General features: G+C 46.3%; 1 long non-coding RNA gene across 1 annotated transcript; it reads left to right on the top strand.

Moving 5' to 3' along the window:
- The first annotated feature begins 2,714 nt into the window (after positions 1–2,714).
- LOC128635949 (uncharacterized) lies at positions 2,715–15,318 on the top strand. The gene is made up of 3 exons (XR_008398629.1): positions 2,715–2,738; positions 14,647–14,709; positions 15,187–15,318. It is a non-coding gene; the product is annotated as an uncharacterized LOC128635949 (long non-coding RNA).
- Positions 15,319–15,697: the final 379 nt, after the last annotated feature.

Genomic DNA, 15,697 nt, shown 5'->3' on the forward strand with positions numbered 1-15,697 from the left:
ATCCCTGGTTGGATGTAGACGCCACAGCTGCTACAGTCTGCTCCATGGAGAAACCCTGGGGAAACAAAACAGTTTGGGGAGTACTCCGTGCCGATGATTGAGCCCCTGAGGGACTCGCAACCTGATCCCTAGGCAAACACACACCTAACGCAGCAGCAACAGCTTTTCTGATCATCTCTTCAGTCACACCTGAAACCTGGCCCTGAGGCCCACTCACAGCACTAGCAGACTCACGCCTAATGCCCTGAGGCACATGCATACTAGCCTCCCTAGACATTGAGACCCCTGAAGCAGTACCAGAAACATCCAAAAACTCTGTGTCCCCCATAGTGTCACACTGTCTAACCACAGTTATACCCCTGTGGATCCCAACAAAAGTTACGCCCTGATTAACATGGCCGACTGCCGTACTCCACCCTCTCTGCCTGGCCAATGTTGCTCGTCTACTGCCCACAATTTTCCCTGCTGCCTTCCAAGCCTGACCCAATCTGAGCCCCCTTTGTCCACCCCCTGCCGCCTCAGGAGCCCGACCGCCCACACGGAGACTCCCCAACTTACTAATGTGAGCTCCGTGCGGTGATCTGCTCCGGTCGCAAGAAGTGCGCAGTCTGGCACGCCCGCGCTCCTCCCCGTCTGATACGTCACTCTGGGAGGAAGCGCGCGACGCAATGCCGGAAGGGGCGGGGCTACGGCCTGACGCGAGACCAGGTATCTGAAGAGCCCAGACCTCATGGGTGCCCCGCCCTCCGGCCTGACCCGCTCCCACGCTACCCAAGCCACCCGGGGAAGTATCTCCCCAGAGGGCGTGGGCCAACAACAGGATGGAGGATAAGGCCGCAGGCGGATGGGACTGAAGCTGCTGCCATGACACGTGCCCGGCAGCAGCCTGTTCCCTGTGCGGCCTATCCTCCTGGGCCCCATAAGTGTGGGAAACAGTGTGCTCCTGACCATCCGGAAATAGTGGAGGGGAATAGGGAAAAGGGGACGACTTCCTGGGAGGGGTTTGATGAAGAGACAGAGAAGGGCCCCCATCCCCCACAGAGCCTGAACCACCAGCCACAATCAGAGAAGGCCCCCCAACCCCCACAGGGCCTGAACCACCAGCCATAACTACCCCATCCTGAACCCCAAGAGCACTAGGGGCAACGCTAACCTGAGGGGAAGGGCCAGGAGGGGAATCCTGAGACCCAGGGCCCACAGCAGGGGCCCTGGCTCCCAGCCTCCCCTTAGTTTTAGACTTGTTTGGAATCATAGGAGACACCCTGGGCCTAGCTACAGGGGAGGGGGGTACCACATCCTCTGATCCTGATCCACCGTTATCTCTTGCAGCTCCTCGCATGCCTGGAACCACCTTCACCACTTCTCTGTAATGCTTTGGCGGCACAGACTTCCTCTTGGAACGCTCCATCTCCACAGAAGAAAGCTTCCTTGAAGTCTGGAACCAGGAACAAAAGAGGGCCGGATCCACTGCAGTCAGGACCTATAAAGGTAAGCAGAAACACCTGCCCCTACACTTGCAACAATGTAACACCTAGTACCTTCCAGACTTCAACTCAGTTATCCCTTAATTTTGCTACAGGCCCACTAGAGGGCCTTCCACTTCCAATACAGGTGGTGAGGTGGGTCAGATTGTCTCAGTGCCTCATAACTATATAGGTGGTGAGGTGGGTCAGATTATCTCAGTGCCCCATAACTATACAGATGGTAAGGTGAGTCAGGTCTCAGTGCCCCATAACTATACAGGTGGTGAGGTGGGTCAGATTGTCTCAGTGCCCAATAACTATACAGATGGTGAGGTGGGTCAGATTGTCTCAGTGCCCCATAACTATACAGGTGGTGAGGTGGGTCAGATTGTCTCAGTGCCCAATAACTATACAGATGGTGAGGTGGGTCAGATTGTCTCAGTGCCCCATAACTATACAGGTGGTGAGGTGGGTCAGATTGTCTCAGTGCCCCATAACTATACAGATGGTAAGGTGAGTCAGATTGTCTCAGTGCCCCATAACTATACAGGTGGTGAGGTTGGTCAGGTCTCAGTGCCCCATAACCATACAGGTGATGAGGTGGGTCAGATTGTCTCAGTGCCCCATAACTATACAGGTGATGAGGTGGGTCAGGTCTCAGTGCCCCTTAAATATACAGGTGATGAGGTGGGTCAGGTCTCAGTGCCCCATAACTATACAGGTGGTGAGGTAGGTCAGGTCTCAGTGTCTCATAACTATACAGGTGATGAGGTGGGTCAGATTGTCTCAGTGCCTCATAACTATACAAGTGATGAGGTGGGTCAGGTCTCAGTGCCCCATAACTATACAGGATAAAAGGCACCCTATGTAATTACTGACATAAAAGTAGTGAGATATAAATGTCATGGCACCGTACAGCATCAGTTGTTTTGTGACGAGACATATTTATAGCTCAGTAACATTAGAGCTGATGTAGTAACCTGAGTCTGCCACTAGGTGTGCTGTGCCTGTTTTATGCTGCCTGATATGGATATTTACTGGTTGTGCCATGTGCTATAGCGCAATATTTGTCTAAAATCTAGAAAAGCTCCTGTGTGTAGTAGAAACACACTCAAACCAATCTTTATCTGCTGTTAAAAGTGATTATTAACCTATATCTTGTTCTCAGTGTGTGTTACTACAGTACCATATCTATTACATCATGGTGTAGTTCCCTGCAGGCAGCCTGAGAGATCACTTGGATAGGAGCTGGTTTCTTTCTATTGAGAGCACAAGGTAAGTTATTGCTAAGAACTGAGATTTACAGGAAAAAGAAAAACAGGACTATAGATGGCTAAACACAGCCTTAATAAAGTAACTATGGCCTTTAAGATGGACCTTGTATTGGGGATGACTTTATACACAGATACACATAGATTCTGAGTCAGAGGAGCCATTGGGTACATAAGATATGCCGTCTATAAAGGAACATAATACTAACTACATGCAAACAAGTTTTATGTCTGTGTTTTATCAGAATTTACCTTTTTCTTTTTAAATCCTTACTTGTGGGATATCACCTCCTGGTCAGTAGTGATGTCCCGAACAGTTCGCCGGAGAACAGTTCCCGGCGATCATAGCTTGTTCGCGTTCGCTGCGGCAAGCGAACATATGCGATGTTCGATCCGCCCCCTATTCGTCATCATTGAGTAAACTTTGACCCTGTATCACACAGTCTGCAGACACATTTCAGCCAATCAGCGTCAGACACTCCCTCCCAGACCCTCCCAGCTCCTGGGCAGCAGCCATTTTAGATTCATTTTGATCCTGCATTCTTAGTGAGAGGAGGGATAGTGCTTCTGCTGCTGTTTTTATAGGGAAATTGATAGCTAGGCTAGTGTATTCAGTGTCCACTACAGTCCTGAAGGACTCATCTGATCTCTGCTGTAAGGACAGCACCCTAAAAAGCCCTTTTAAGGGCTAGAACATCAGTCTTTTTTTTCTCTTTGAAATCTAATTGCATTTGCCTGCCTGTCAGCGTGTGTCAGGCTCACAGCATATACTGTGCCTACTTCCTCAGTGCCACCACTCATATCTGGTGTAACATTAGTGTAATTTTTAAAAAAAAAAAACTTTTACATCAGTCTGCTAGTGTAATCTAATTTCAATTGCCAGGCCAGCCTGCCACTGCCAGCCTGTGTGTCAGACTCGCAGCATATACTGTGCCTACTTGCTCAGTGCCACCACTCATATCTGGTGTAACATTAGTGTTAATTTTTTTAAAAAAAAACTTTTACATCAGTCTGCTAGTGTAATCTAATTGCAGTTGCCTGGCTGCCAGCGTGTGTGCCAGGCCCACTTGCCAACTAGTGCCACCAATCATATTTGTTATAACAGTAGTGTAAATATTTAAAAAAAAACTTTTTTGACTGTGAAACATCAGTCTGCTAGTGTAATCTTATTGCAGTTCCCTGCCTGGCTGCCAGCGTGTGTGCCAGGCCCACTTGCCAACTAGTGCCACCAATCATATTTGTTATAACAGTAGTGTAAATATTTAAAAAAAAAACTTTTTTGACTGTGAAACATCAGTCTGCTAGTGTAATCTTATTGCAGTTGCCTGCCTGCCTGCCAGCGTGTGTGCCAGGCCCACTTGCCAAGTTAGTGGCACCACTCATATTTGTTGTAAAAGTAGTATAAATATTTAAAAAAAAAACGTTTTTGACTGTGAAACATCAGTCTGCTAGTGTAATCTAATTGCAGTTGCCTGCCTGCCAGCGTGTGTGCCAGGCCCACTTGCCAACTAGTGCCACCAATCATATTTGTTATAACAGTAGTGTAAATATTTGAAAAATAAACATTTTTGACTGTGAAACATCAGTCTGCTTTTTGGTGTCAGGCTCACAGCGTATACTGTGCCCACTTGCCCAGTGCCACCACTCATATTTTGTTTAATAGTAGTGTAAGTGTACATTTAAAAAATGACAGGCAGAGGCAGGTCACCCCGCAGGTGCCGTCATGGTCGTGGTGCTGTGATTCCCTTTGACCCTACAATAATGCCCAGTGTTCAGAGGCCACGTACCATGAACGCGAAATGTTCTGAGGAGGACCTAGTTGACTGGCTAACACAGGACACCCAATCTTCTACAGCTTCCGCTCGGAACCTTGACACACCATCCACCCCTGCTTAGCTTCGGGCACCTCTCAAGTGACCAGTGCCACTCGCCCGCCTACCACCACCACCAACACTAGCACCACAGCTGCTTCACTTGATCTGTCAGAGGAGTTATTGACACATCAGTTGGAAGAAATGAGTGATGCGCAACCATCATTGACAGAGGATGTAGATAACAGTGATATGTCTCAGTCAGGCAGCATTACAGACATGGACGTACGGTGTGATGATGATGATGATGATGTTGTACCCACTGCTGCTTCCTTTGTTGATTTGTCAGATACAAGTGAAGCGGTTGATGATGATGCCTCCGTGGATGTCACGTGGGTGCCCGCTAGAAGAGAAGAAGAAGAGGGGGAAAGTTCAGATGGGGAGACAGAGAGGAGGAGGAGGAGGAGACGAGTTGGAAGCAGGGGGAGGTCGTCGCAAGGAGCTAGTGACACAGTCAGACAGCATGCATCGGCACCCGGGGTCAGCCAGACAGCACGCCAATCAACGCATGCTGTTGCCACCACCAGAATGCCGTCATCGCAGAGCTCAGCAGTGTGGCATTTTTTTGGTGTGTCTGCCTCTGACAACAGCGATGCCATTTGCAACCTGTGCCAAAAGAAACTGAGTCATGGGAAGTCCAACACCCACCTAGGTACAACTACTTTGGCACATGATCTCATATCACAAACGCCAATGGGATGAACACATGAGTAGAAGCAGCACACAAACTCAAAGCCTCCATCCTCCTCCTGGTCCAGCATCTTCAGCCACGTCAACCACTGCTGTCCTCCTTGCCCCCTCTCAACCATCTGCCACTCCGTGTCTCACCTTGAGCAGTTCCTGCTCATCTGCCCACAGTCAGGTGTCTGTCAAGGACATGTTTGAGCGTAAGAAGCCAATATCCCAAAGTCACCCCCTTGCCCGGCGTCTGACAGCTGGCTTGTCTGAACTCTTAGCCCGCCAGCTTTTACCATACAAGCTGGTGGAGTCTGAGGCTTTCCAAAAATTTGTATCTATTGGGAAACCGCAGTGGAAGGTACCCGTCCGAAATTTCTTTGCACAAAAGGCAATCCCCAACCTGTACTCGATTGTGCAAAAGGAAGTAATGGCATGTCTGGCACACAGTGTTGGGGCAAGGGTCCATCTGACCACTGATAGCTGGTCTGCAAAGCATGGTCAGGGCAGGTATATCACCTACACTGCGCATTGTGTAAACCTGCTGATGGCTGACAAGCATGGAATGCGTGGCTCTGCAGAGGAGTTGGTGACACCTCCACGACTTGCAGGCAGGCCTGCTGCTACCTCCTCTACTCCTCCTACTCCATCCTCTTCCATAACCTCTTCCTCGGCTGAGTCCTCTTCTGCTGCTGCGTCTTGCTCCACATCAACGGCACTCCCCCAGCTCCGCAGGTACTATTCCACATCCCGGATACGGAAGTGTCACGCCGTCTTGGGGTTGACTTGCCTGAAAGCAGAGAGTCACACCGGAACAGCACTCCTGTCCGCCCTGAACGCACAGGTGGATCAGTGGCTGACTCCGCACCAACTGGAGATCGGCAACGTGGTTTCTGACAACGGAAGTAAATTTTTGGCGGCATTGAAATTGGGCAAGTTGACACATGTGCCGTGCATGGCACATGTGTGTAATCTGATCGTACAACGCTTTGTGCATAAGTACCCAGGCTTACAGGACATCCTGAAGAAGGCCAGGAAGGTGTGTGGCCATTTCAGGCGTTCCTACACGGCCATGGTGAATTTTGCAGATATCCAGCGGTGAAACAACATGCCAGTGAGGTGCTTGATTTGCGACAGCCCGACACGTTGGAATTCAACACTCCTAATGTTCGACCACCTGCTCCAACAAGAAAAAGCCGTTAACGAGTATTTGTATGACCGGGGAGCTAGGACAGCCTCTGCGGAGCTGGGGATTTTTTTGCCAAGTTACTGGACGCTCATGCGCAATGCCTGTAGGCTCATGCGTCCTTTTGAGGAGGTGACAAACCTAGTCAGTCGCACCAAAGGCACCATCAGCGACATCATACCATTTGTTTTCTTCCTGGAGTGTGCCCTGCGAAGAGTGCTGGATCAGGCCGTAGATGAGCGTGAAGAGGAAGAGGGAGAGTTGTGGTCACCATCACCACCAGAAACAGCCTTATCAGCATCGCTTGCTGACCTGCGGCAACGCTGGAAGAGGATTGTGAGGAAGAGGAGTCAGAGGAGGAATGTGGCTTTGAGGAGGAGGAGGAGGAGGAAGACCAACCACAACAGGCATCCCAGGGTGCTCGTTGTCACCTATCTGGTACCCGTGGTGTTGTATGTGGCTGGGGGGAAGAACATACCTTCAGTGAGATCACTGAGGACAAGGAACGGGACATGAGTAGCTCGGCATCCAAACTTGTGCAAATGGGGTCTTTCATGCTGTCGTGCCTATTGAGTGACCCTCGTATAAAAAAACTGTAGGAAAACGACCTGTACTGGGTGTCCACGCTACTAGACCCCCGGTATAAGCATAAAGTGCCTGAAATGTTACCAAATTCCTGCAAGTCGAAAAGGATGCAGCAGTTCCAAAATAAATTAAAAAGTATGCTTTACACAGCGTATAAGGGTGATGTCACAGCACAACGGGAATCATCTAACAGGGGAAGAGGTGAAAGTAATCCTCCGACTCCCACGACCACGCCGGCAAGGAAAGGACGCTTAACAGACGTGTTGTTGCTGGAGGACATGCAGAGCTTTTTAACTCCTATGCATCGCCACAGCCCTTCGGGGTCCACCCTCAGAGAACGACTCGACCGACAGGTAGCAGACGATCTCGCCTTAACTGCAGATCTCGACACTCTGAGGAGCGATGAACCCCTTGACTACTGGGTGTGCAGGCTTGACCTGTGGCCTGAGCTATCACAATTTGCTATAGAACTTCTGGCCTGCCCCGCTTCAAGTGTCCTGTCAGAAAGGACCTTTAGTGCTGCAGGAGGTATTGTCACTGAGAAGAGAAGTCGGCTTGGTCAAAAAAGTCTAGATTACCTCACCTTTATTAAGATGAATTAGGGATGGATCCCGAAGGCACTGACATTGGGCGATACATTGGAGTAAAAAAGGCCTAATGAGATGATCTGCCTTGGTCTATAAATGGTCCACAAGCTGCTGTATTTTATCTTCAAATGCCGGATGACTTGCGTGACTTATCCGCCACCAACTAGTGTTCAAGCCGCAATGTTTTAGGGCACTTTCTGCCAGGGAAAACATCAATTGTTCTGGCTGCTGCTACAGCAGCGGCTGCAACAATGCCTAATTTTTCTGGCATATGTACATGCCAAATTTTTCTGGCCTCTGGTGCTGCACTGTGGCTTCAAAAAACAAAACAAATAAAAGGCACGTAACAGGGATTAAAGTGATAGGAATAGTACTACTTAACACACCACTCATATCTGGTGGCACAGTAGATTGCACGCGCAGTGCCCCAAATTTGAAGTAGGAGGACCGACCAAGCATCTTTTTCCATCTCCCGCCCGGTTCCTAAAATACATGCCATATACACATTCCCTGGCGCCGCAACTGCCTCTGGGAACCTTACCATGGGTTATCTGGGAGCAGGCACTGATTGGCTAGACTGCAAGTCTGTCAAAAGAACAGAAAAAAGGGGCAGTTTGCAGAGGCTTAGATACAAGATAATCACAGAGGTTAAAAGTATATTATTATAAATGTGTTAGTTATGCAAAACTGGGAAATGGGTAATAAAGGGATTATCTATCTTTTAAAACAATAAATATTCTGGTGTAGACTGTACCTTTAAACGGGGAGTTTGGTCTGTCACTATGAAGCGGGCGTAACCCTTACACTACATGATCGATACAACATCATACCTGATGTTTTAAAGCACGTTATTCCAAACAATTTAGGAATGTTAGGTGATTTATGCTCTTTATGAATTAAAACCAGACTCTGCATCAACTATGTAATTTTCCATGGGAGTTTTGCCATGGATCCCCCTCCGGCATGCCACAGTCCAGGTGTTAGTCCCCTTGAAACAACTTTTCCATCACTATTGTGGCCAGAAAGAGTCCCTGTTGGTTTTAAAATTCGCCTGCCTATTGAAGTCAATGGCGGTTCGCCCAGTTCGCCGGTTCGTGAACAGTCGCGGAAGTTCTAGTCCGCTGTTCGCGAAACGGAATTTTTAGGTTCGCGACATCACTACTGGTCAGCAGGAGGAGGCAAAGAGCACCACAGCAGAGCTGTTATATATAGCTCCTCCCCTCCCTCCCACCCCAGTCATTCTCTTTGCCTACGTTAGTGATAGGAAGAGGTAAAGTGAGGTGTTAGTATAGATTCTTCAATCAAGAGTTTATTATTTTTAAAGTAGTGCAAGATTGTGCTGCTTTGTTCTAGGGTGTAGCCGTAGTCCATATCAGTCTCTACAGTAGAGCTTTTGGTGGCTTTAAAGCAATGGGAACTTGTGGGACATAATTCTCACTGCGCCTCCCATGATTTCTTGCTGCCCTTATCCTTTAGTCTGAGGTTTTTAGTCACTCAGCATTCTTTTTCCTCAGGGCTATGTGAGGGACAGGACCTCTCAAACCTGAGAGCTGCGTTTGCTGCCAGGCAGAAGACAAGGTAAGTGCTTCCTTTTTCTGGGATAAGGATTCAGACATCTTGTACAAATAAAAGCACACTTATTACTTAATGGGCTCCTTTTTATTTATGAGTACTCTGTGTGGGACATCTTTTCTTTTCTTTGTGGGAAAGATTTTGGGCAGCATATAGGGCACTGGGGCCGGAAGAAGACTTTTATTATTTGTGAGACTTAAAATGGGCTCCGGTGGTTTCACTATAGGGATCAGGCCACGCCCACGATGGTCTGTCTTTCCGGCTGGGTTTTTGGCACCTTTAGTAGCGCTACTGTACCTAGTTATTGCACAGTTTCTGTTTGGTCTGTCGCATATGTGTTGCACTATTCCGGTACAGACTAGTAGTGACTGATTTATTATTAATTCTGCAAGCAGATCGTTCCTGAGCTTCTTTGGAACCGATAAAGATTTAATATCCTAGGGGCACTCCGGTAGGTAGGAGCACTTCAGCAGCTGCTGAGGTGCTGAGGTGTACAAGTTTATTTTATTTTTGGGACAAATTTAAGACCAAAAGATCGTTATTTGTCATTTTATTGCAGTAAAAGAGAAAACAACCGTTTAAAATTTAAAGAGACAGTAACGGTTTTTCTCAAAAATAAGTATTTCTATTTATTTACTAATTTTCATTACTTATATGTGAAAGTATGGACCAAGGGGACTTGCAAGATGTCACCTGTGCTTTATGCTTTGATGCTAATGTGGAACCACCAATCCCTTTCTCTCCTTCATGTATTCAAAGGACTGTAAGCTATAGGGATAATATTTTTTCTGAGCCAGTTTTATCTTAGTCCAGGAATCCAATGTTGAAGGTCAATCTATGCCGCAGCTTTCTCCCCAAGCGTCCCAGAATTTTCCGCCCTCACAAACAGTGCCCTGCAGTTCTGCTATAGTCCCTGCGGGGATTTCTTTACAAGACATAGCTTCTGTTATGTCTTCAACTATTTCTGATGCCTTGTCTGCCTTTCCTATGTTACAGGGTAAGCGTAAGAGAAAGGCCAGACACTCAGTGAGCGAGGTCTCGGACGCCATTGTTGCAATTTCAGACGTGTCTTCTCAACAACCTAATGAGGAGGATGCTGTAGTAGCTTCTGAGGGAGAAATTTCAGACTCAAAGGATTTGTTACCTCTGACTGACTCGGAGGTGGTATCCTTCAGATTTAAATTAGAACATCTTCGCCTTCTACTTAGGGAGGTTTTAATTACCTTAGACAACAGTGATTCCACAGTTGTGGTTGTTCCCCAACAATCTAGTAAACTAGATAGATATTTTGAGGTTCCTTTCTATACAGATGTATTTCCAGTCCCTAAAAGAGCTACTGAAATTATTACTAAGGAGTGGGAGAAACCGGGTATCCCTTTTTCTCCCTCTCCCATTTTTAACACAATGTTTCCAGTAGCCGACACTGTTAAGGAGGCTTGGCAAACAGTTCCTTAGGTAGAAGGAGCAGTTTCTACCCTGGCTAAGAGAACTACTATCCCCATAGAGGATAGTTGTGCTTTCAAGGACCCCATGGATAAAAAATTAGAGGGGTTGCTCAAGAAAATTTATGTACACCAGGGTCTGCAGTGGCAGCCGGCCATGTGTATTGCCACCGTTACTAGTGCGGCGGCATATTGGTTTGATGCGCTGTCTGAAGCCCTCAGGACTGAGACTTCTCTAGATGAGATCCAAGATAGGATAAAGGCTCTTAAACTCGCAAATGCCTTTATTTCGGATGCTTCCCTTCAAGTTATCAAATTGGGAGCGAAGATATCGAGTTTCTCTGTCTTGGCCCGCAGAGCTTTATGATTAAAACCTTGGTCTGCGGATGTATCTTCTAAGTCTAAGCTTCTAGCCATTCCATATAAGGGGAGGACCTTGTTTGGACCTGATCTCAAGGAGATTATTTCTGATATCACGGGATGTAAGGGTCATCTTCTCCGGCAAGATAAGAGAAATAAGCAAAAAGGTCGCTAGAGTAATTTTCGTTCCTTTTGAAACTTCAAGACAAACTCTTCCTCTTCCTCCTCTAAGCAAGAACAGTCGAAGCCTGCATGGAGACCCAACCAGTCTTGGAACAAGGGCAAACAGCCCAAGAAGCAGGTTGGGGATTCTAAGTCAGCATGAAGGGTATGCCCCCGATCCGGGACCGGATCAGGTAAGGGGCAGACTATCCTTCTTTGTTCAAGCTTGGGTACGAGATGTTCAAGATCCCTGGGCGATAGAAATTGTGGCTCAGGGATACAAGCTGGAGTTCAAGGTTTTTCCTCCCAGAAACAGGTTTCTAATTTCAAGATTGTCTGCAGACCAGACAAAAAGAGAGGCGTTCTTACACTGTGTAGAAGACCTCTCCACTCTGGGAGTGATAGTTCCCGTTCCAGTGCAAGAACAAGGACTGGGATTTTATTCCAATCTGTTTGTAGTTCCCAAAAAAGAGGGAACCTTCAGACCAATTGTAGACCTCAAGAGTCTAAACAAGTTTCTCAGGATACCGTCCTTCAAAATGGAAACCATTCGTTCCATTCTGCCATTGATCCAAGAGGGTCAATTTATGACCACAGTGGACTTGAAGGACGCGTATTTACATGTTCCCATTCACAGGGATCATCACAAGTTCTTAAGGTTTGCCTTTCTGGACAAACATTACCAGTTTGTGGCTCTTCCTTTCGGTCTTGCCACAGCCCCCAGAATCTTCACAAAGGTTCTGGGTCTCAGTTGGCAGTACTTCATTCAAAGGGCATTGCGGTGGCACCTTATCTGGATGACATTCTAGTTCAGGCGCAATTCTTTCAGCTAGCAAGATCCCACACGGACTTGGTGCTGTCCTTCCTGAGATCCCACGGTTGGAAGGTAAATTTAGAGAAGAGTTCCTTGGTTCCACACAAGAGTGACTTTCCTAGGAACCATAATAGACTCTCTGTCTATGAAAATATTTCTGACAGAAGTCAGGAAATCAAAGATTATCGATTCTTGTCTGGCCCTTCAGTCCACTCTTCGTCCTTCAGTGGCTCAGTGCATGGAGTTAATCGGACTGATGGTGGCGGCAATGGATATCATTCTGTTTGCTCGCAGTTGAACATGCTGAGACAATGGAATGGAGATTATTCGGACTTGTCCCCTCGGCTTCTACTGGAACAAGAGACAAGGGATTCTCTTCAATGGTGGTTGTCTCTGGATCATCTCTCCCAAGGAACATGCTTTCGCAGACCATCTTGGGTGATTGTGACAACAGATGCCAGCTTACTAGGGTGGGGAGCAGTCTGGGGCTCCCTAAAGGCTCAGGGAATTTGGTCCCAAGTAGAGTCCCTTTTGCCCATAAACATTTTGGAGCTGAGAGCAATCTACAATGCTCTCCTAGCCTGGCCCCAGTTAGCTTCGGCTCAGTTTATCAGGTTCCAGATGGACAACATAACGTCAGTGGCCTACATCAATCATCAGGGAGGAAAAAGGAGTTCCTTGGCGATGACAGAGGTATCCAAAATAATTCAGTGGGCGGAGACTCATTCTTGTTGTCTGTCGGCAATTCACATCCCAGGGGTGGACAAATGGGAGGCGGATTTTCTGAGCAGGCAGACCTTTCATCTGGGGGAGTGGGAACTACATCCGGAAGTGTTCTCCAGTCTGATCCTCAAGTAGGGTCAGCCGGAGTTAGATCTCATGGCATCCAGGCAGAATTCCAAACTCTCGAGATACGGGTCGAGATCCAGGGATCCCCAGGCGGAGCTAATATATGCTCTGGCGGCCTCTTGGACCTTCAATATAGCATACCTGTTTCCTCCATTTGCTCTTCTTCCTTGAGTAATTGCTCGAATCAAGCAGGAAAGGGCCTCAGTGATTCTCATAGCACTGGCCAGGCCTCGCAGGATTTGGTATGCAGATCTGGTGGAGATGTCGTCTCTACCTCCTTGGAGACTTCCGTTGCGAAAGGACCTTCTGGTTCAGGGGCCCTTCCTTCACCCAAATCTAGATTCTCTGAAGCTGACTGCTTGGAGATTGAACGCTTAATTTTATCCAAGCGAGGGTTTTCTGGTTCGGTCATAGAGTCCATGATTCAGGCTCGTAAACCTGTAACTAGAAGGATTTACCATAAGATTTGGTGTGAATCTAAGGGCTACTCATGGAGTAGAGTTAAGATTCCTAGAATTTTGTCTTTTCTCCAGGAAGGGTTGGAGAAAGGTGTATCTACTAGTTCCTTAAAGGGTCAAATTTCAGCTTTGTCTATTCTGTTACACAAACGTCTGGCGGATGTTCCGGATGTTCAGTCTTTTTGTCAGGCCTTGGTCAGAATCAGGTCTGTGTTCAAACCAGTTACTCCTCCATGGAGTCTTAACTTAGTTCTCAATGTTCTTCAAGGGGCTCCGTTTGAGCCTATGCATTCCTTAGATATTAAGTTGTTATCTTGGAAAGTGTTATTTCTGGTGGCTATTTCTTCTGCTCGCAGAGTGTCAGAACTCTCAGCATTACAGTATGAGTCTCCTTATCTTATTTTTCATGTAGATAAAGTAGTTTTGTGTACAAAATTAGGATTTCTTCTTAAAGTTGTTTCTGATAGGAACATTAATCAGGAGATTGTTGTGCCTTCTTTGTGTCCTAATCCTTCTTCTAATAAGGAAAGGCTTTTGCATAATCTGGACGTGGTCCGTGCCTTAAAGTTTTACCTGCAGGCGACTAAGGACTTTCATCAGTCTTCCTCTTTATTTGTGGTTTTCTCGGGAAAATGTAAGGGTCAGAAAGCTACGGCTACTTCTCTTTCCTTTTGGCTGAAGAGTATCATAAGTTTTGCATATGAGACTGCTGGACAGCAGCCTCCTGAAAGGGTTACGGTTCATTCCACAAGGGCTGTTGCTTCCTCATGGACATTCAAAAATGAAGCTTCTGTAGAACAGATTTGCAAGGCTGCAACTTGGTCTTCTCTTCACACTTTTTCTAAATTTTACAAATTTGATACTTTTGCCTCGGCTGCTTTTGGGAGAAAGGTTCTTCAAGCAGTGGTGCCTTCCGTTTAGGTTCCCTGTCTTGTCCCTCCCTGATCATCCATATACTCTAGCTTTGGTATTGTATCCCACAAGTAAGGCTGATGATCCGTGGACTCATCATGTCTTTAAAAAGAAAAGAAAATTTATGCTTACCTGATAAATTTGTTTCTTTTTAGACACGATGAGTCCACGGCCCACCCTGTTCTTTTAAGACAGGTTGTTATTTTTTTTTGTAAACTTGAGACACCTCTGCACCTTGGCTTTTCCTTTCTCTTCCTAACTTTGGTTGAATGACTGGAGTGGGAGGGAGGGAAGGAGCTATATATAACAGCTCTTTGCCTCCTCCTGCTGACCAGGAGGTGATATCCCACAAGTAAGGATGATGATCCGTGGACTCATCGTGTCTAAAAAGAAACAAATTTATCAGGTAAGCATAAATTTTCTTTTTTCTCTCTAACAGGTTCTACACTGCAGAAATAGCTTGCGGTCTGCATTATATTCATGACAGAAACACCATCCACTGGTAATTAAACCTCCTCTATCCTTTCTTGTATTTCATAGTTTCTAACAGTTCTCAGGGTTTTTCAGCAATAGAAACATCCATAAGGGTTCACTAGAACAGCGCACCTCATTGTAGTTCACTAGACATAAATAAACAGATAGAAAGGTTAGATTAGATTAGATAGATAGATATATCAATAGATAAATAGATAGAGAGATGATGGGTTGATAGAAATAGAAGATAGATAGAAGATATATACATAGGTGGATAGAAGATAGATAGATGATCGATAGATCAATATATAGATAGATCAATAGATTGATAGATTAGATAGATAGACAGACAGACAGATTGAACTCTACTTTTATCAGATGCTTCTGTTGTGTTTTGCCAATATATCTAGCGCACACTGTATGTGTCCTCTGTTATTACCGACCTTATTATACGCACGTGACTACTCACAATATAACAGCAAACTCACAAATGTCTTTCCCACAGTGACCAGATAATATCTTACTGGGTGGCGGAGGCCACATAAATATTGCGGACTATGGACTTGCTACTCTGAGCATGAATGGCCAGTGCTGGGACAGGTCATACGGTGGAAGTCCAGCCTACACTGCTCCAGAGGTGAGAGATTATTGCTTAGATTTCATGACTACCACAGATGACTATTGCCGAGACATAAGAAAATAGTGATTTTTATAATATGAATCAGCAGAGTCACGCGGTGTGCAAGGGCTAAATAGAACACTGTATTATTGTTTACTATACAAAATCTGCTTTGTTCTATAAAGTATCAACTAAATGCATATTTCTAATCACGTCACAGGAAGTAAAAATTCCTTAAAACTCACAGAGGGAACTTGGATCAAACAGTAACTTTACAGTAATTAGAGAGAGAGGCAGAATTTGAGGTTGGAAATATACAGTGAGGGAAAAAAATATTTGATCCCCTGCTTATTTTGTACGTTTGCCCACTGACAAAGAAATGATCAGTCTATAATTT

This window comes from Bombina bombina, chromosome 7 (genome assembly GCF_027579735.1).
Source record: "Bombina bombina isolate aBomBom1 chromosome 7, aBomBom1.pri, whole genome shotgun sequence".
NCBI classification, from domain to species: domain Eukaryota; kingdom Metazoa; phylum Chordata; class Amphibia; order Anura; family Bombinatoridae; genus Bombina; species Bombina bombina.